Here is a 21158-nt window from a genome sequence, read left to right on the forward strand (position 1 = left end):
GTCTTAGAATTGTGGTTTTCAGATCTCAGGCTCCTGAGGAGCTAGAATTATTATAGTTGGAGTCACCATGGCCTATTAATTTTCAAGAAGCATGCCTTTACAAACAATACCCTGAGGAAGTAGAGTCTAAGCAGTTAGATGATTTACTAAGTTTAAACTTGAGCTTAAACTTTCAAGGACATGCTCAGTTAGGGTAGATCATTGAATAACTCTCTGATGGAAGGTTAATGGCACTTATTTTGGTGAATATACAGAAAACTCTTTCTTAGGTGTACAAGTTCATACCAAACAATTCCACTGAGGCTAGACACAAGGACTAATGGTCTAAATCTTTCTTAGCATAATAAAAAGCTGAAAAAAAAACGGCCTCAAACAGAACTTGGTTAAATCAGTAAGAATCATTTTAAAATTTTAAATCATTTATTTTTTTTCAGAATCTTATATAAGTACACAAATTAGATAAAGTTGCAGCTGCTGTAATTGCATTCACATCAAGAACCCAGGATATAAACATAGCACATGGATGCAGACATGCATAGATACATGTATCTAATTGTTAAACAACCTAGTTACACTACATGCAACCTGCTTGGTAGAATTCAATAGAATATCTGGACATTCACATGCACAGTATTTTTTCTTAACAAATTCCTCAGAGCCTGGCCAATGGCTCACACTTATAATCCTTATTCCTCAAGAGATTGAGATCTGGGGATCAGAGTCAAAGCTAGTCCAGGCAGAAAAGTCCATGAGATTTTTATCTCCAATTAACCACTAAAAAGCCACAAGTGAGGGTATAGCTCATGTGATAGCATGCCAGTCTTGAAAGAAAAGCTGGGGGAGACCCAGGAAGCCCTTAGTTCAAGCCCCAGAATTTTGTGTGATTTCTTACAGTGTTGTGCCTTCTTATTGTAAGAGGTACTTAAAAGCTGGTTCTGCCAGACCTGAAAAGCTTAGCATCTCTACCTCCATTTGGTATGTATCTTGACTCCAAGCCACTTTCTGCATAGTCACAACTTCTCCAGAATCCTTCCTCACACAATGATGATCAAGCAAGTCAAACTCTGACCAGGTCTGGTTAATAATTATACACAATTCTTGTTCGCTGTCCCCAGGTTCCCTGTCTATTTAAGCCTCTTGCCTGTGTATGTCCCCCCAAATGGCTGAAGATATATGGAAACACTGTATTTACATGGATGGTATGTAATGTCTCCTTTTTCTACCTTCACTAAATCTCTGTATTTGGCCTATGGGGATGAGCAGCCCAGCCTACATGTGGAACTCCTGGAGTTTGGGCCTGCGGTGTACAAACTCTAGTTTCATCTTGTAAGATATTCTTTGCTGTATTCTTCTGCTGCTTTATGTTTCTCAATCTCCTCCCAACTTGGAGGTCAGACTCTCTAAGATAGTTAAATTGTTTTATTTGTTCATTAGTTTGTGTATTTACCTGTCAGTAGTGGAGTTTGAACTAAGGGCCTCCAACTCTAGCTCTGTTTTTTTAGCCAGGGCTTGTGTTCTACCACAAGCCATGAACCACAGCTCAACTAATTGCAGATAACAGTCTCTTAGATTTATCTGTGTAGGCTGTCTTTGAGCCACAGTCTCTTAGATTTATCTGTGTAGGCTGTCTTTGAGCCACAATCCCCAGTTCTCAGCCTTCTGAGTAGCTAGCATTATAGGTGTGAGGAATCCATGCCTCTCTCATAATTTAATTTTTGACAATATTTCTTTAATGCTTTTGAATGGTGTAGATTAATAGAAATCTTTTGTTTTTCAAAATTATCATGTGGATCCTCTTCCTCTGCAAAGATTATTGAATGAAACCATAATTCAGAAATTCATGTAAGGGCATATATTAAGTGGGCCCCAGATGAGGGTCTGGAGAGCAGAAGTCAGATCAGAATTGTGAGTCTCTAAGGGAATGTTAGGCACTGGACAGGCTTCTTCATCTTATGGTTACAAGATAAAAGCATCCCTCATACTTTTTTTCCAGTAAAAGATCCATGTTTATGAGATTGAACAGTAAACAGCTGCATTTGGATGGAACTGTCAAAGCAAGAAAATGGATGGCTATGAGAACAGATCAAGTTATGGAAAGACTTCTTTCTCCCCAGAAAGTACCCTACATAACTTCATTCTGAAACCTAAGGGATGCATTAGAGAGACAGGTTTAAAATAATCAGAGAAACATGAATACGAGAATGAGCTAAGGAATAAACAGAGACATTTCTCCATGGAGACCTTAGATCTTCAAAAAGTTTACATGTCCTTTGAAACAGAGGAAACTGTAGAACAAGACTTGGGAAATGGAGAACAAGCCAGCTATTAATGTTCTGATGCCAATTGGACCCCTCTAGGTAGATTCATTGCTGCCTGGATTTCATATTCAGAAAACGTTCTCCCGTAGAAAATGAAGGGATTCTTCTTTTCATCTTTCTGTTCATTTCAAGCCTCATGACTCTAACTTTTGACTCCTCTGTAGGCAGAATTCTCCCTCCAGCCACAGAGGTCACCATCACAAGCCTGTGGTGACAGGATGAGGCACCATTTAGAAGTCATCTTTTTAATTGAGAGCCCTGCCGGAGTCCCAGGCAGCCCTGTCATCCCAGGGCAAGCGGGAGGAGCAGCTTTTGAAGTGCCTGAAAGGTCATTGCTTCCCAGATGAGGCTTTCTACAGTGACAATCAGGAAGAAAATGGCTTTGTGCCCGTTTTAATACATGTTCAAACTCAAGGTACAACCTCAGAGGTCCAGAAGACATAAAGGCATACACACACACACACACACACACATATGTGTGTTCCTTTGATGATCATTCTTTCTAATCCTTTTTACCTTGTTATTTTATTCTCCTTAGGAGCTAAAAAGATTCCTTATAACCAGCCAAAGAGGATATAGAAAATACCTGCCTTTGCCTTTTGTCACTTGAGTGTATGTATTTTACTAACTTGAGATTTAAACTATTAAATAATAGATAACTCAAGAAAAACTACAATAATTACATTTTAGTGCCCTTGCAATGCTTTCAAAGGCATTACATTTCAATTCAAGCTAAGCACCAGTGACCCATACCTTTAATCCTAGCTACTCAGATGATTAAGATCGAAGGATTGAGGTTTGAAGACAGCTCAGGTAGAAAAGGCCAGGAAGCTTTGTCTACAATGAACTAGCAAAAGAACTAGACTGGAGTCATGGTTCAAGTGGTAGGATATGAAATGTAAGTGAAAAATTCAAAGGAGAGCTTGAAGCCATGAATTAACCATAAGTGACTAAGCAATTTTGTATGCTACTAAGGTCCTGGCCACTCTGCAGGACTTGAAAATTGAAGAGGTGAGAACCACTTCTTTCAGTGTTTGGAAAATTAGATATTTCTTTAAATGGTAGATGGGCACCATCTAGGTGGTTTAAGCCTATAATCCTACCTACTCAAGAGGCTGAGATCTAAGGATCAGGGTTTGAAGCTAGCCCTGGCAAGAAAGTCTGTGAGACTCTTATTTCCTATTAACCACCAGAATACCAGAAGTGGAGCTGTGGCTCAAAATGTTAAGAGTGCTAGCCTTGAGCAAAAGAGCTCAGGGACAGTGTGCAGGCACCAAGTTCAAGCCTCAGTATATACACATTCTCTCTCTCTCTCTCTCTCTCTCTCTCTCTCTCTCTCTCTCTCTCTCTCTCTCTCTCTCTCTCTCTCTCTCTCTCTCTCTCACATACACACACACAAGAAATTTCTTTGAAAGTTAAAATAAACATACCCTATTACCTAGAAACTTGTTTCTCAAGCTTTCCTCTTGCATTTTCCTAAAAGAAATGAAAGCATATGCTAAAATGAAGACTAGCACACTAATGTTCACCGTAGTTTAATTCTAAGACCCCAAATTGAAAACATCTCCAGTATTCATTGATGTGAAGATGTCTAAAGTTGTAGCTGTCCAGTAATTGGTGCAGTGATCAGCAATAAAAAATGAACATATGACTGAAAAATCAATCAAAACAAAATGATGTCCAGAAACTTTATATTCAAAGGAAGCCAGACACTGATGGCTAACAGTTGATAATCTTAGCTATTTGTTGGGCTACTATGGAAGCTGAGATTCATAGGATCATAGTTCAAAGCCTCAAGACAGAAAAGTCCATGCGATACCATCTCTAAAACAACCAGCACATACCAGGGCTGGAGGCATGACTCAAGTGAGAGTCAGCTGAACAAATAAGCCTGGAAATTGTGAGATCCTGTGTTCAAATCCAAGTTGTAACAGAAAATAAGAAACAGGCAGAAGCCTAGCTGAGACAGAGTCAATACCTTATCATTCTAGCTATGTAAAATTCTAGAGCAGGTAGAGCTAATCAATCCTGACAGAAAGCATTAGTAGTTCCCTGTGATCCAAGGAATGAGATAGATGGTTTAGGATGAATTACTAAGAGGCCTTTAAGTTTTTTAGAGAACTTCTTGAATGCACAAATATTCCACCTTGATCCTGGTGACTTGGTCATCATATAATTCAAATAGTGTGTTTAATTATTCTATAAAATACATCTTATGAAAGTTATATTTAGAACAAATACAGTTATGCCAATAATAATTTTCCCAATAATATAAGGAAAAGCAAAATAATCAACAAATTAGAGGATTGCTTTTTTTTCTCTTTTTGGTGTGCACTGACTGAGCACTCTCCCTTAGGTTTTTCAATCAAAGTTGTTGCTCTGCCACTTGAGCCACAGCTCCATTTCTAGCTTTTTGGTAGTTAATTGGAGATAACCAAGCTGTCTGGTTTTTTGTTTGTTTGTTTGCACAGGCTGGCTTTGAAGTATGATCCTCAGATCTCAGCTTTCTGTGTAGCCTGGATTATAGGTGTGAGCCATCAGTACCAGGCTAGAGAACTCCTTTAGAGAGGCATCACTGTGGAACAGGGAGGGGAGTTATAACGTGTTACAATAAGCCTAGTGATCAAGGGCTCCTCCCATAACCTTCCCTGTGCTCTCTAGAAGCAGTGGGGTTAAAGACTGCTGCCTGTGACTGGTGCCGCTGCAGGAGACTGCTGACTAGAGCATCTTGTGAGCTACAGAATGAAAAGGCAGGGATCCACCGGGAAGGACCCACATGTTCAGGGCAAGATGGGGCACAAATAGGTTCAGCTTCCTGTCTGCCGGCTGTCCTTCCTGCAGGGAGAAGGCCATGGGATTTGGAAACATAGCTTGCTGCACCTGTTCCAGGGGCAGCCAAGGGCAATCTGTGGCTGAAGTGAGCTCCAAATTAAGCCATCTAGAAAAGACCACTATTCAGGGAAGATTCTGAGATCTGCAAGATCTCCAAGGAATCTGCAAATGCACCCTGCAAGAGAGTTCCTCTATGCTTTCATACTGACTCTTTCACAAGATAACAGATTATAGAGAAGTCTTGCAGGTAAGATGTGCCCTCTTTTTACATCTTCACTGATCTTCTATCCTTGAAGAATCAAGAGAGGCACACCATAGGAAGGAAGGGAGGGAAGGGAGAGAGGGGAGGAAGAGGAGACTAAGACTCTGGTGAGCATCAGGCTCAGAGCACATGTGGTGATGAAAGTAGAGTGAAATGACAATGACAATGTTTTTTTTTTTTTTTTTTTGTCGGTCGTGGGGCTTGAACTCTGGGCCTGGGCGCTGTCCCTCAGCTCTTCAGCTCAAGGCGAGTGCTCTACCACTTGAGCTACAGAGCCACTTCCGGTTTTCTGGTGGTTTATTGGAGATAGGAGTCTCATGGTCTCTCCTGCCCGGGCTGGCTTTGAACCGCAATCCTCAGATCTCAGCCTCCTGAGTAGCTAGGATTACAGGCGTGAGCCACCAGCACCCGGCAATTTTTTATTTTTTTGTCTTCTTCTGTCATGGTTTTCCCTTACTGGAGTTCATAGGATCTACTGCAGTCAATATAGTACATAATCTATCTATAAGGACACATTGAGTCAATTATAGCTGATGGATTGAATGAACTCTGCCTCAGTTGCACACCAAGGAGTAAATGTACACCATTGCTTTGTGATATGTGGGTTCAAAGATCCAGGAAGGAGAAGTTGAATAAGGCATCAATAGAGAAAGTGTGGATCTGACCAACAAAGCTCGCTACAATGTAGTGAAGTACAGCCCAGAGGCAGCAGCTCTTCCTTGAAAATTCTCAATGTCACACAAACCTGTCAGGGGTCGTTTTCTCTATACAGTATGTTTTGTAGGAGGAATTACCTATTGACTTGTGTGTGTGTGTGTGTGTGTGTGTGTGTGTGTGTGTGTGTGTGTGTGTGTGTGTGTGTGTGTATGAGAGAGAGAGAGAGAGAGAGAGAGAGAGACTTTTTTGCCCAAAGCTGATGCTCTACCACTGGTACCACAAGATCCCTCTGGCTGTTTGGTAGTTAAAATAGTATAGTCATGGACTTTCTTTCTTGGGTGGCTTTGAATCATGATCCTCAGATCTCAGCCTCCTGAGCAGCTAGGATGACAGGTGTGAGCCACCAGCTCCCAACTCACCTATTTATTTTAATTGCTACACCAACATAAAGACTCGCCTCATCTCTCTTGCTGCTTCAGGCTCCAAACATTCAGCACATTCTAGGCAAATGTCTCACACCCAGAACCTGGCCAAATGGAGAGCATTCAAGATCCTTAGTCAATAACTTTTGGGTTACCCCTTGAAACTTGCTATTGAAGATCTATTAGAAATCAAACAGGAAGTTATTTAACACCTTGAAATTGAACAAGACCACAGGAGCTAATACTGGGACTTTTCTTACATTCCCTCCATCCTCATTCCCATTAAGACCTATACAATGATCTTTACGAGCCTGCCTAGTTCTAAGATATTTCTCTGTCCTCCAGAGCCTGCTTGGTACACACAAACACACATGTAAACAGCACAACACACCAGACACCACATACATGCTAATAAATACACCATGCATACACCACATATACACACCATACACAGACAAAATATACCACCTACCACACACATACACACTACACATATACATACATTCACCACACACCACACAAACCCACAGACCACCCACAAATATACCAAACACAAATCACATACAACATAGCACACCTAAACCACAGGTATACATATATGCTATATGCCATAACTATACATCACACTCTCTCACTCACATCATACAAAATACATACAATATGCACACACCACATGCACACTACACATGTATGCCCATGTCCTACCAGTCCATGAGACAAAGAGCTACAGCAGCTCTCAACTGCTGGCTCAGATTCCAGAGTAAAGGTGGCTGCTGACAGACATCACAAGTCTATTTTTGTGTGTGCAGTTCCCTAGATACTGGCCCTGTCCAAAGAGAAAAGACCTGGAGACACCATATCATATAAAATCTCTGTACATCTTCTGCCTCTCTGCAAAGCCCTAGTTTGATCTTTATGTAAACGTACCCCTAAGCTGAAACAACAGCCTTCTTTTCTTGTTGGCTCTAATGAAGAACACAAATCAGAATAAACCCTAAACCAGACAGAAATGCAGTAATTTTCTGCTCTGCCAATTCACTTACTGGCTCAACTTTCAGTTAAACTTTTATCAAATTACACATAGACCTCAACCTACTTCTTGGCTGGTCCCTAAATATAAAGGTTTTTCTCCAGTATTTCTCTTTAATTCTTAAAAAAAAATTGTTCCCAATCAACTCTCTGCTTAACAGACAGTCAATCAATTGTCTGGTGACAATTTTTTATATCAAAGATTTCCCTGGCTATAATGCTTAAACTGCAAAATATGTCCAAGAAGCACTATGACTATATTCAAGGGAGTAGTGTAGATCCTAGGAGGGGAAGGGATGAGTCTCCTGTAAGACCACATCGTACAGGCCTGCTCTGTGCCTTTATATAACTCAGCCTGAACTCCTGAAGCCTTCAGCCGAAGAAGATGGGTGAATTAGGAATCTTTAGGAAGTATTGTTTTATACAGTCTTTATTGTGTTTTGTGCTTGTTGGCTTGAATATGTTATTTTTTTTCAGAAAATTGGAAAGTAAAAGCCAGTTCCTGGGACTTACGCTTTTGGCATATTTTTCTGAGTTTTCAAAATGTATCCAGTAAACAAAGATTTTTTTTCTTATGACTTAAAGAAAATTCAACATATTATCCCTAGCTGAAATGTTAAGACCACCTTTCTTTTTGTTCTTAGAAAATGTTGGAAATTTTAATTGCCTGGCAGATATCAACTCTAAACCAGGTAGAAAAACTAAGTTTTTCATCATTGAAAATCAAACATGATAGTCTGAACTGGCATTAATTTGGATATCTCAAGTTATTGAAAATTGTTGCATAGTTGGAGCTTAGAATGGACTGAACTTTCTATTGCATATCATTTTCCTTTTGTACTGGAAAAAAATCTTATACTGCTCATTTAAAAAATAATAGGACAGGGAGGGGGGAGGCTGGGAAGGGAGGTAAAGGGTAAACAAAGGAGGAGGCTACAATGCTTGGTAAGAAATGTATGCATTATCCTGCCCATGTAATTGTAACCCCTCTGTACAGTATGTTCTCAAATAAAATAAAATAATAGGACAGACTTTCTTATTAAACATAAAGTTTGGCTGTATTATTTAAAAATGATCATCAGTATTCAGATGGCTTTTTAAAACATACATGGAAACTAGTGCATTCTTCTTAAGTAACTGTGGCAGGAAATTCCTATATATCTTATCTTTACATCTCCCGTTCTGTCTAGAAATCCTCTGAAGAGTGTGATTAGAGCACAATGCATATGTCATACTTCCTTGTTTTACAGAAGAGGAAGAGGAGACTCATGGATATTACGTCCAAACTTCAGCAAGCATGGGTGCACACACAACATTGCTTCCACACCAGGCTGTCCCTCAGAGTAGTGGGGCATGTGTCCTCAGTTGTTATCATACCCAGGCAAGTGCTCAAGGACAAGAGGCACCGTATGAACACCCCACAATGAGAGTTCCACCTGCCAATGCAGAAATGGGGCAGAGAGCTCTTGGGGCATTATACTTCTGGGTCAGGACGGTGACCTTGAAGGAAGGTGAACTTGTTGGAAAGCAGGGACCTGGGAGCTCAGCCTCTGTTCTTCATAAGTCTACTCCTCAATGGGATGCTGGCAGAGAATAGGAAATAGCAACTCCAGACTTGTCTTTACTCTTTCCTTTATGAGTTTGCTATAATAATCAATGTAAAAATGCTAAGTGCAATGCCAAGCCTATGGTAAACTGTGAATAAAGTTAACTACTATTGAACTGTTAGTTCCTCTAGTCTTGACTATCCCCCCATTGCTTATGAGTTGTTGGGGTTCACAGAAAACCATGTGCTATGTAATTGTGAATCATGAAATTTTCTTCTTGGGCTTGTATTGTGGCATGATTGATATCAGTCCATAGCCATTTACCCTCATGGAACTGTGGATTATCTTAGAATCAACCTAGGGTGGGCAGACCCAGCCTGAGTAGACCTTGGCTAGATTTGGCTTAGTTTTGTACCAAATATAACTGGGCTCCAAACTGGCACACTCATTTTCAAATAATCTCCAAAACCCAGAGGAGCTTCTTTACTTCTTTTATGGGAAGAACTTCAATTCACAAGAGGCAGTATTAGCTGAGCTCTTGTTCACTCTTCACAGCTAGTCATTCTCCAAGACTCACAGTTTCCTTTCTGATAAAATACATTTGAATTAACCACCACTGTTCTGTCTTGTCCAAACTCTCTCTCCTCTCCTCTCTTTCTCCCTTCCTCCCCCTCTCCCTCTACACCTCCCCTTTCTCTCTCTGTGGGTTGTACTGAGACTTTAACACTGGGCCTGGGTGCTGTACCTTAGCTATTTCCAAGCTGGTGCTCTATCATTTGAGCTATAGCACCACTTCTTTGTATGATTACTTTTATTGCTGGGATTGGCTTTGAACCATGATCCCTAGATATTAGCCTTCTGCATAGCTAGGATTATAAGAATGAGCCACTAGTGCCTGGCCCATGCTCTAAACAATGAGTCTCACTGCTTCAGCCTTCCCCAGAAAACTTATTAAAGATTTTAGATCTAATTATACCATTACAATAAAAAAGGATTTGATGATACCAATAAAAATGGGAGCCCGTTGGCTGTTGGGCTGGTGTGGGCTTGGTTAGCTGGACCAGTTGCCATACCTTGCACACAGTAAATGATGTCTGCCCAATCACAGGTGGATAGTCTATGCTGTTCCACAGCATCATAATATCTTAGCAGGTGAACATGCTGTAGTCATTGAAATTCTCCCATCATTCCCTGGCAAAACTCTACTATTGGGAGATTCACTTTTTTTTTTTTTGTCGGTCGTGGGGCTTGAACTCTGGGCCTGGGCGTTGTCCCTCAGCTCTTCAGCTCAAGGCGAGCACTCTACCACTTGAGCTACAGCACCACTTCTGGTTTTCTGGTGGTTTTTATTGGAGATAGGAGTCTCATGGTCTCTCCTGCCCGGGCTGGCTTTGAACCGCGATTCTCAGATCTCAGCCTCCTGAGTAGCTAGGATTACAGGCATGAGCCACCAGCGGCCGGCGGGAGATTCACTTTAGACCTTACTTCCTAGTGGAATCCTGTCCTGCTTCATCTAGTTTTGATTAGTTGTTTTTGAGATCATTCTTTTGGCTCTATACTGTAGGGTTTTTTTCTGATTTTTTATTTTATTCTTGTATTTAACTCATCACTGTCTTATTCTCATGTATGACAAAGCAGTCACATAATAAGCAATTGTTGAATGAATTATTTCTTTTTTGATGAAATCATTTGTTCTGTTCACTGGATAACACATTTAAAGATGTTCACAACCCTATTATAATTGTGTCTTTTATTTCTGGTTTTGATAATGGTTGCTATTATTATTATTATTTGTGACATATATATTATTTCTTCAATATCAGTAAAATGTACTTGTACATTCTATACTTTCTTTTCTGAGTGTAAGTCTGAATTTATAAGCACTATCTACTTTTGAGGAGAATCTAGTAAGATATCAGATGTTACTGAATATTCTTTTGCTGAGAAATGTGTCTGATTTAGGTAGTAGAGCATTCCATATTTGTTTTGTAGTTGTACATTTTAAATCCATGGTTTATAAATTTAGAAATTTTGTTTCTATTTTGAATTAGAGAGAGTTAATATTTTGCCATATGACTATATTTAATTATTTGATATTCTTTTTAATAAATCATACACTTCTGTTACAAATTTCTTTGCTCAACATTTACTCAAACTCCAGAACAATTTATGTTTTTTGTTTAAAATATTTATGCAAATTTCTGACCTGTCTATACTTCCATTTTCAAGAGAGGAAGGACTATATTCCTTTCCCTCAAGATTAGTGGTTTCTAATTGGGTGCCAGTGCTCTAACCTGTACTGCTAACTAATTAGGAGGCTGAAATCAGAAGATTGTGGTTTGATGCCAGCCTTGGCAGAAAATTCTATGAGTCTACATTTCCAATCAACCAGTAAAATACTGGATTGGAAGCATGGCTCAAGTGGTAGAGTACTAGCCATGAACAAACAAGGTAGTCAAGAACAAGTGTCTCTGAATTCAAGCCGTGGTATCAGCACAAAACAAAACAAAAACACAGAAATTGAGTGAGTCATTTTGACAATCTCAGGAAATAGAAATGGCAGAAATAATTATAGAGAGAGGAAAAAAAAGACAGATGCTTAGTTATAAAATGAGATACTTTCCATTTAGTTCCTTCTCTTGGGGTGAGACTGTACCTAGTACTCTTTGGAGACCTCAAGGGGTGTCTGACTTAAAGAAGAGCTGAAATTCCACCCTCAGCTTTACATAACCCCCACTCCCCCCATCATCTTCTCCGTTTATCAGTGACAAATTCCATAGCTTCCAGACACAGGCCCTCAGCTAACACCACATAAAATGAAATCAAACATACTCTACCCCAACCCACCCAGTCCATAGATCTATCAGCTCAACAAATCATTGCTATTAAATACTGTTTTAGACTGTTTTACACATAAAGTGACAACCACAGATTGTTCAAAATATAAGTAGTGAATGTGATATAATATTAAGTAAAAATGGAACCAGTATTGAATGTTTGGGGAAGATCAACATGTTCAAGAATTCATGCTGGCCTTGGGAAGTATTGCCATTTTCACGATGTTGATCCTTCCAATCCATGAGTATGGGAGGTTTTTCCACTTTCTAAGTTCTGCTTTGATTTACTTTTTCAGGTTTTTAAAGTTTTCATCGTAGTGGTCCTTCACTTATTTAGTTAATTCCTAGGTATTTTATTTTTTGTGGGGCTATTACAAATGGAGTTGCTTTCCTGATTTCAGCTGTGCTGTTCTCATTGTTGGCATACAGAAAAGCCATTGATTTTTGAGGGTTAATTTTATACCCTGCTACTTTGCCAAAGTTTCAAATCAGCTTGAGTAATTTGGGAGTGGAGTCCGTGGGATTCTTTAAATACAAGATCATGTCATCTGCAGAGAGAGAGTTTTACTTCATCTTTCCCTATTTGGATCCCCTTTATGTTTGCATCTTGTCTTATTGCTGTAGCTAGGCATTCTAATAGTAACCTGAAGAGAAGTGGAGAGAGTGGACATCCTTGTTTCCTTCCTGAGTTTAGAGGAAATGGCTTTAGTTTTTTGCCATTAAGTATAATGCTGACTTTATTGTATTGAGGATTGTCCCACGGATTCCCAGTTTTTCCAGAGCCTTCATCATAAAAGGGTGTTGGATCTTGTCAAATTCTTTTTTTGCATCGATTGAGATAACCATGTGATTCTTATACTTGCTCTTGTTGATGTGATGAATTATATTAATTGAATTGCGTATATTGAATCAGCTTTACATCCCTGAAATGAATCCTGTTTGATCGTGGTGTATGATTTTTTGGATGAATTGTTGAAAGAATGACATTGTCCCATTTGTTAGGAAATGGAAAGACTTGGAAAAAATTATATTAAGTGAACTAAGCCAGGTCCAAATAAACATAGGTCCTATGGTTTCCATTGTTTGCAATAACTAGCATATGTTTGGGACAGATAGAAAAGGTGAAAAGCTATAAGCATATGACCAGATAAGATGAAGTTAAGTGAAATGAACCCCAAGATAGGGACACAAGTGGTTTTTCTCCTTCTTGCTATTGTTTCTAATGTATTTATAAGGTACCATATGATTTTTTTGTTTCTTTGTGTGTTGCTCCCCCATGGTATAATCCCTGTTTTCACTGTATTTAATGTTGGTATAATTTGGAGAGGGGAAGGGAAAAAACAAAATGTCTAAATACGGATACAGGTTGATACATTCTAACAATGAGATGTAGAAGACACTATGTTGAAAATGAACTCTACAATTTAGACAGGGGGTGTAGTTGTGGAGGTGGGAGGGAAGGGATGGTAGGGCAAAAACAAAGGAGGAGTCAACAATGCTTGATAAGATATGTACTCATTACCTTGCTCATGTAACTGAAACCCCTCTGTACAGTATTTTCACAATAAAAATGATAAGAACAAAAAATCATATTAGAATGTGATTTAAAAAAAGAATTCATGCTGGGAAAACATATTTATGGATTCATTGATACTTAAATATGTATAAGGAAATAGTTCATACAAATTCAGATAGTACATACATGTTAAATTATAAAATCATATGTTGACCTATCTGGGTTTTACTGATTGTTGCACATGGCCCAAGAAGAGAAACTAAAATAGAACTGTCACTATTTTCATTGTTATCTGTGCTATGACAATGGAAAATCTTAGATGTTATATAAAAATAAGCACACTCATCTAATGTTTGACACTGCCATTTGTTGTATCTAAATCACATATAAGCAGATTATGAGGTACAGGCCAAATCCAACCCACTGAGTATTTTAATGAGTATAGTTAAGGTAGTAAACAGCCACATCCATTCATACAATTGCTAGCCATGGTGACTTTCATAGGAATATAGCAATGCTAAGTTATTGTAGCAGATTGCATGGCCTACTGAGGCCAGGCCAAGGCTGGATTTTAATTACCTTGAAAGTGTTCACTCTGGTTCTCCACAGACAATATTGTTTAGGGGTAAGCCAGCAAGAGAGACCACATGGACACAGAGTACAACCAATAGAAAGTCTTTATTAGCATGCAGGAGACTACGCTGGGTCAGCAAGTCTCAAGTGCAATACTGAACCCCCCTTTCAGGATTGCTTTTATGGAAAAATTTGCATCCTTGTTTGCTCAGAGGAGGAAAATCCCTAAGGATTCTTTCCTGTAGAATTGAGCCAAGCAAGAAATGAGAGAAACTGAGCATAGCATTGAGCAAGCGCCATATGACCATTACTAAGACCCATTCCTATGACCCACTACTTAGGAACATAAACGGAACAGTGGGAACATTTTTTAAATGTCAAACCATAAGTAACTAGTCTCACAGGTGGGGCTGCAGTCATATCTTTAAGATAAAGTCTCAGACAGTTAGATTTAATAGGCTCTTTCATAATATTTACTCACTTAGTCTTAAGATAAATTACTCATAAGACTTCTTGGGAGGGGTCTTAACTAGATTACCCCAAGGGCAGCTCATTTCTATCATTTCTACAGTTTCTGTCTCAGAGAAAGGCACACTTCTGAAGACTCCCATCCTTAGGTAGTTTCTTGTCCCGAGAATGGTGATGTAGGTGAAGGTTAGGAGAAAGTAAGGAAGGCAGTACACACAAGCCTGATTTAACGGGCAGGTTAGAAGTGATAACATATTTCAGAAATGTATTGTTTGGCTAGGAGCTCATGGCTCAGGCCTGTAATCCAAGCTACTCTGGAGGATGAGATCTGAGGATTGTGGTTTGAAGCCAGCCACAGCAGAAAAGTATCTTTGAGACTCTTATCTCTAATTAACCACTCAAAAACTTGAAGTGGAGCTGTGGCTCAAAGTGGTAGAGCCTTGAGCAAAAGAGCCCAGGCCTAGAGTGCAAGCCCCACAACTAACAAAACAAACAAACAAAAAGAAATGTATTTTTTTTTAAATTTTTTTATTGTAAAGATACTATACAGAGGGTTACAGTTACATGAGTGAGGTAATGAGTACACTTCCTCTTGAACATTGTTACCCCCTCCATTGTTTTCCCCCTACCATCCCCTCCCTCCCTCCCTTCCCCAAGGTTCTTTTTTTTTTTATTGTGATTAAGTGATTACTTATTTCCGGAAATTCACAGTATTGTGAAATAATGATGCTCATTTAAAGTCACAAGTTCATTCTAACTTTCCTGGAGCAAATTGTCTATCACAGTCTGTAATATATAATGGTGCTCACATGTTATATACCATATATGTGATCAGCAGCATGGGGATATTTGGTAGTGGTTCAACCAGATGATTGGGAGTTCTTTGTTTCTTAAGTCCTGTTAGTTTTGTCATATCACCTAACATTTTGGATTTATCATCCACTTATCAGGGAGACCATGTACTGTTTGTCTCTTCGTTCTTGGCTTACCTCGCTCAACATGATTCCTTCTAGCTCCATCCATTTCCCTGCAAATGCCATTATTTTGTCATTTCTAATGGCTGCATAATATTCCATTGTGTATAGATACCACAATTTTTGGATCCATTCATCTGTGGTGGGGCATCTAGGTTGTTTCCATATCCTAGCTATTGTGAACAGTGCTGCAATAAACATGGAGGTGCACGTGTCCTTGTATATTGGTTCCTGTTGTTCAGGGTAGATGCCTAGAAGTGGTATGACTGGGTCGTAAGGGAGGTCAATCTTTAGCTTTCTAAGGACCCTCCAGACTGCTTTCCAAAGTGGTTGTATGAGTGTACATTCCCACCAGCAGTGTAATAGCGTTCCTCGTTCTCCACATCCCCTCCAACATTTGTCGGTGGCTGATTTGTGGATGTAGGACATTCTGACTGGGGTAAGGTGGTATCTCAGGGTTGTCTTTATTTGCATTTCCTTCACCACCAGGGATGATGAACATTTCCTCATGTGTTTCTTTGCCATTTTTATTTCTTCATTTGAGAAGTCCCTCTTTAGTTCCCTTGCCCATTTAGTAATTGGTTTGTTTGGTTTGGGAGGGATTAGTTTCTTGAGTTCCCTGTATATACAGGATGTTAACCCCTTGTCTGATATATTGCTGGTAAATATTTTTTCCCAATTAGTTGGTTGTCTTTCTAGGTTGGTTGAGATAGCTTTACCTGTGCAGAAGCTTTTTATTTTAAGGTAGTCCCATTTGTCGAGTCTCTCTCCAATTTGTTGTGACCCTGGGACTCTGTTCAGGAAGTTCCTTCCTGTGCCTATTAGTTCAAGTGTCTCTCCTACTCTGTCCTGCAGTAGTTTCAGAGATTCAGGTTTAATGTTAAGGTCTTTAATCCATTTTGAGTTGATGTTGGTGCATGGTGATAGGCTAGGGTCCACTTTTAGTTTTCTGCATGTGGCTGCCCAGTTTTCCCAGCACCAGCGGTTGAAGAGGCTGTGTTTCTTCCATTGTATGTCTTTGGCTCCTTTGTCGAATATCAGCTGGCTGTAGGCCTGTGGATTTATTTCTGGATCTTCTATTCTGTTCCATTGGTCTTCGGGTCTGTTTTTGTGTCAGTACCATGCTGTCTTTGTTATTATAGCTCTGTAGTAGAGTTTGAAGTTCGGCATGGATAGCCCTCCCATATTGTCTTTATCCCCTAGAATTGTTTTGGCTATTCTAGGTCTTTTGTTGTTCCATATGAATTTTTGGATTGTTTTCTGTATTTCAGTGATGTACGTCATTGGGATTTTAATAGGAATTGCATTGAATTTGTATATTAGTTTTGGAAGTATTACCATCTTTACTATATTAAGTCGGCCTATCCAAGAGCATGGGAGGTCTTTCCATTTCCTAGTGTCTTCTGCAATTTCTTTCTTTAACTTTTTATAGTTCTCATTAAATAGTTCTTTTACATCTTTGGTTAGGTTAATTCCTAAATATTTTATTTTTCGGGAGGTTATTGTGAATGGGGTTGCTCCCTTTATTTCCCTCTCTTCCTGTACATTATCAGTGTATAGGAAGGCAACTGATTTTTGTGGGTTTATTTTGTATCCTGCTATTTTGCCGAAGTGATTTATGATTTCTAAGAGTTTGGGGATGGAGTTTTTGGGATCGTGGAGGTATAGTATCATGTCGTCTGCAAAAAGGGATAGCTTAACTTCTTCTTTCCCTATGCGGATCCCTTTAATGTCTTTTTCTTGCCTTATTGCCCTGGCTAAGGGTTCTAGGACTATATTGAAGAGGAGTGGAGACAGTGAGCATCCTTGCCTTGTTCCTGATTTTAGGAGAATTGGTTGTAGCTTTTCCCCATTAAGTATAATATTGGCTATTGGTCTGTCATAAATGGTTTTTTATTGTTTTTAGAAATGTTCCTTCTATTCCTATTTTCTCCAGAGCTTTTAGCATGAATGAATGTTGAATTTTTTTTTAATTTAATTTAATTTTATTTGAGAACATACTGTACAGAGGGGCTAAAATTACATGGGCAGGATAATGCATACATTTCTTACCAAGCATTGCAGCCTCCTCCTTTGTTTACCCTTCACCTCCCTTCCCAGCCTCCCCCCTCCCCCCACCCAATTATACCCCCCTCCCCCCCCACACCGACATTGTAAAGTTGGTTTTGACATGACATTTTGTACTTCTCATTGTTGCAACAGGTCCACCTGAATCCTTAAACGACTTGTTTGTCCCCATCTCCTCCACATGTTATACTGACATCAAATATAGTGAAAGCGGGGGTTACACTGTGGGGGAGGGACATACAAAGCAACAAAGAAATAATCTTATAAATGCGTTAGAAACACATGCATGAAAAAAACGAAAACATTAAAATACATATTTAAGGGTTCATTTTCCTAACATCACATTATCTGATCTTTTCTGCTTGACTCATACCTATACTAGATATTGCAAATAAGGGAAACCATGGGACCTATGCTTCTTTGGGCCTGGCTTACTTCACTTAATATAATTTTTTCCAAACCTTTCCATTTCCTAACAAATGGGGAAATGTCATTCTTTCTGATGGAGGCATAGAATTCCATTGTGTATATATACCACATTTTCTTGATCCATTCATCTACTGAGGGGCATCTGGGTTGGTTCCATATCTTAGCTATGGTAAATAATGCTGCAATAAACATAGTTGTGCTGGTAGCTTTAGTGTGGTCTTGTTTGTAAACATTTGGGTAAATGCCCAAAAGTGGGATTGCTGGATCATAGGGGAGATCTATGTGAAGTCTTTTGAGGAACCTCCATACTGCTTTCCAAAGTGGTTGAACAAGTTTACATTCCCACCAACATTGAAGTAAGGTTCCTTTCTGTCCACATCCCCTCCAGCATCTGTTGTTGTTAGAGTTCTTGATTTTTGCTGTTCTAACTGGAGTGAGGTGATATCTCAATGTTGTTTTGATTTGCATTTCTTTTATGGCTAGGGATGTTGAACATTTCTTCATGTGTCTATTGGCCATCCTTCTTTCTTCTTCAGAGAAGCTTCGCTTTAAGTCTTTCGCCCACTTATTTATTGGGCAGTTGTTTCTTTGAGGATTTGTTGTTGGGTGGTTTAATTTTTTGAGTTCCAAGTATATTTTAGATATGAGACCCTTGTCCGTTGTATGGCTAGTAAAGATCTTCTCCCAATCGGTGGGCTTTCTCCGCCATCTTCCCGGAACTTGCTATGAATGTTGAATTTTGTCAAAGGCCTTTTCTGCATCTGTGGTGATAATCATGTGATTCTTGACCTTGGCTCTGTTGATATGTTGGATTACATTTATTGACTTACGTATGTTAAACCATCCCTGTGTCTCTGGGATGAAGCCTACCTGGTCATAGTGAATTATTTTTTTATGTGTTTCTGGATTCTGTTAGCTAGAATCTTGTTAAGGATCTTTGCATCTGTGTTCATCAAGGAGATTGGCCTGTAATTCTCCTTTTTGGTTGGGTCTTTGCCTGGTTTGGGGATGAGTGTGATATTGGCTTCGTAGAATGAGTTTGGGATAGCTCCCTCCTTCTCTGTTTCTCTGAAGAGCTTGAGGAGTATGGGTATTAGTTCTTGTTTAAAGGTCTTATAGAATTCTGCTGTGAATCCATCTGGTCCTGGGCTTTTTTTTGTTGGAAGACTTTTGATAGCTTCCTGTATCTCATTATAGGATATTGGCTTATTTAATTGGTTAACTTCTTCTTTGCTCAGTTTGGGCAACTTGTATTTCTCTAAAAATGCATCCATTTCTGCCCGATTTTGTTCCTTTAGAGAGTATAGCTTTTGAAAATAGTCTGTTAGAATTGTTTGGATATCTTGGGTACGTGTTGTGATGTTTCCCGTGGCATCCCTAATCCTATTAATATGGGTTTCCTCTCTTCTTTTTTTAATTAATCTAGCCAATGGGCCATCAATTTTGTTTATTTTTTCAAAGAACCAGCTTTTTGTTTGGTTTATTTTGGTTATGGTTTTCTGATTTTCTAATTGGTTAATCTCTGCTTTTAATTTGGTTATCTGGCTTCGTCTAGTAGCTTTAGGTCCCATTTTTTCTTGTTTTTCTAGCTGTTTTAATTGCAACATGAGATTATTTACTTGGTCTGTCTCCATTCTCTTGATGTGGGCACTGAGGGCAATAAATTTGCCCCTCGGGACTGCTTTTGCTGTGTCCCACAAGTTTCTTTGTGAGGTGTTTTCATTTTCATTGAGTTGTAGGAAATGCTTTATTTCTTCTCTGATCTCTTCTGTTATCCAGGCATTGTTAAGGAGTGTGCTGTTCAATTTCCATGTATTAGAGAAATTTCTGCGGTATGCTTTGTTATTGAGAGCTAGCTTGATTCCACTGTGGTCAGATAGGATACAGGGGATTATGTCGATCCCTTTGTATTTGCTTAAGTTCCTTGCATGAACTATGATATGATCTATTTTGGAGAAAGTTCCGTGAGCTGCTGAGAAGAATGTGTACTGTGTTGTTTTAGGGTGAAATACTCGGTAGATGTCAGTTAATTCCGCTTGAAGTATGGCCTCTCTTAATTCGGTAGCTTCTTTGCCAATCCTCTGGTTGGTAGACCTGTCCTTTGGTGAGAGTGGTGTGTTAAAGTCTCCTAGTATTATCGTATTGGGATCTATTTTATTCTGTAAGTTTGAGAGCATTTGTTTGACATATCTGGGTGCACCAATATTTGGGGCATATAAGTTGATGATGGTTATATCCTCCTCTTGGATTGTTCCCTTTATTAATATGTAGTGTCCGTCCTTGTCTTTCTGTACTGATTTTAATGAAAAGTTTATTTTGTCAGATATCAGGATAGCTACACCTGCTTTCTTACTGGGGGCGTTTGATTGGTAGATCCTTTTCCACCCCTTCACTCTGAGTTTGTTTGTATGTTTGGCTGAGAGGTGGGTCTCCTGAAGGCAACAGATGGATGGGTCTTGTTTTCTGATCCAGTCCTCAGTTCGTTTTCTTTTAATTGGCGAATTCAGCCCATTTATATTAAGAGAAAGTATAGAGAGATGCATTGTTGTCCCTGCCATTCCGTTTTCCTAAGTTTTTCTTCTTTCCTTTCCTCCTGTGCTTGCTCAGTTAGACTTTGAGTAATGCCTGTTTGGGGCAGGCCCCAGTTCCTGGTTGCTTTCTTCAGGTTGTGTCCCCCCTCTTAGAATTCTTTGTAATGCTGGCTTAATGTTTATGTATTCATTTAGTTTTTCTTTGCTATTAAAAGTTTTCAGTTCTCCATCGAATGTGAATGCTAGCTTTGCCGGGTAGATCAGTCTGGGTTGGCAGTTATTGGCTCTCAGGGCTCGTATGGTGCTTTCCCAGGCTTTTCTTGCATTCATTGTTTGTGTGGAGAGATCTGCAGTAATTCTTATTTTTTTCCCGTTGTAGTATAGCTCCTTCTTCATTTTTGCTGCATGCAGGATTGTTTCTTTATTATTCAGATCTATCATTTTTACTATAATGTGTCTAGAAGTGTTTCTCCTGGGGTCTTGCTTGTTGGGTGCTCGATAAGCTTTTGTGATGTAGTTAAGATGGTCGTTTTTGAGGTGGGGAAATTTTCATTGATTATATTGTTAAATAGGTGTTGCATTCCCTTGCTCTGGAATTCCTCACCTTCGTCCACTCCAATTATGCGACGGTTAAATTTTTTAGCATTATCTGCTTGCTCTTGAATATCCCTTTGGTTTAATTTGAGTGATTTTTCC

At 39.3% G+C, this 21158-nt stretch overlaps 1 long non-coding RNA gene across 2 annotated transcripts in view; it reads left to right on the forward strand.

Moving 5' to 3' along the window:
- Positions 1 to 1115: 1115 nt before the first annotated feature.
- The window catches only part of LOC138816605 (uncharacterized), a 71161-nt gene continuing 51118 nt past the window's right edge, over positions 1116 to 21158 (forward strand). For both annotated transcript variants that reach the window (XR_011368691.1, XR_011368692.1), the window contains exon 1: positions 1116 to 1199. This is a non-coding gene — a long non-coding RNA (uncharacterized lncRNA). The remainder of the gene's footprint in view (positions 1200 to 21158) is intronic.

This window comes from Dipodomys merriami, unplaced genomic scaffold, assembly GCF_024711535.1.
Source record: "Dipodomys merriami isolate MVZ:Mamm:240054 unplaced genomic scaffold, mDipMer1.0.p SCAF_7, whole genome shotgun sequence".
NCBI lineage: Eukaryota > Metazoa > Chordata > Mammalia > Rodentia > Heteromyidae > Dipodomys > Dipodomys merriami.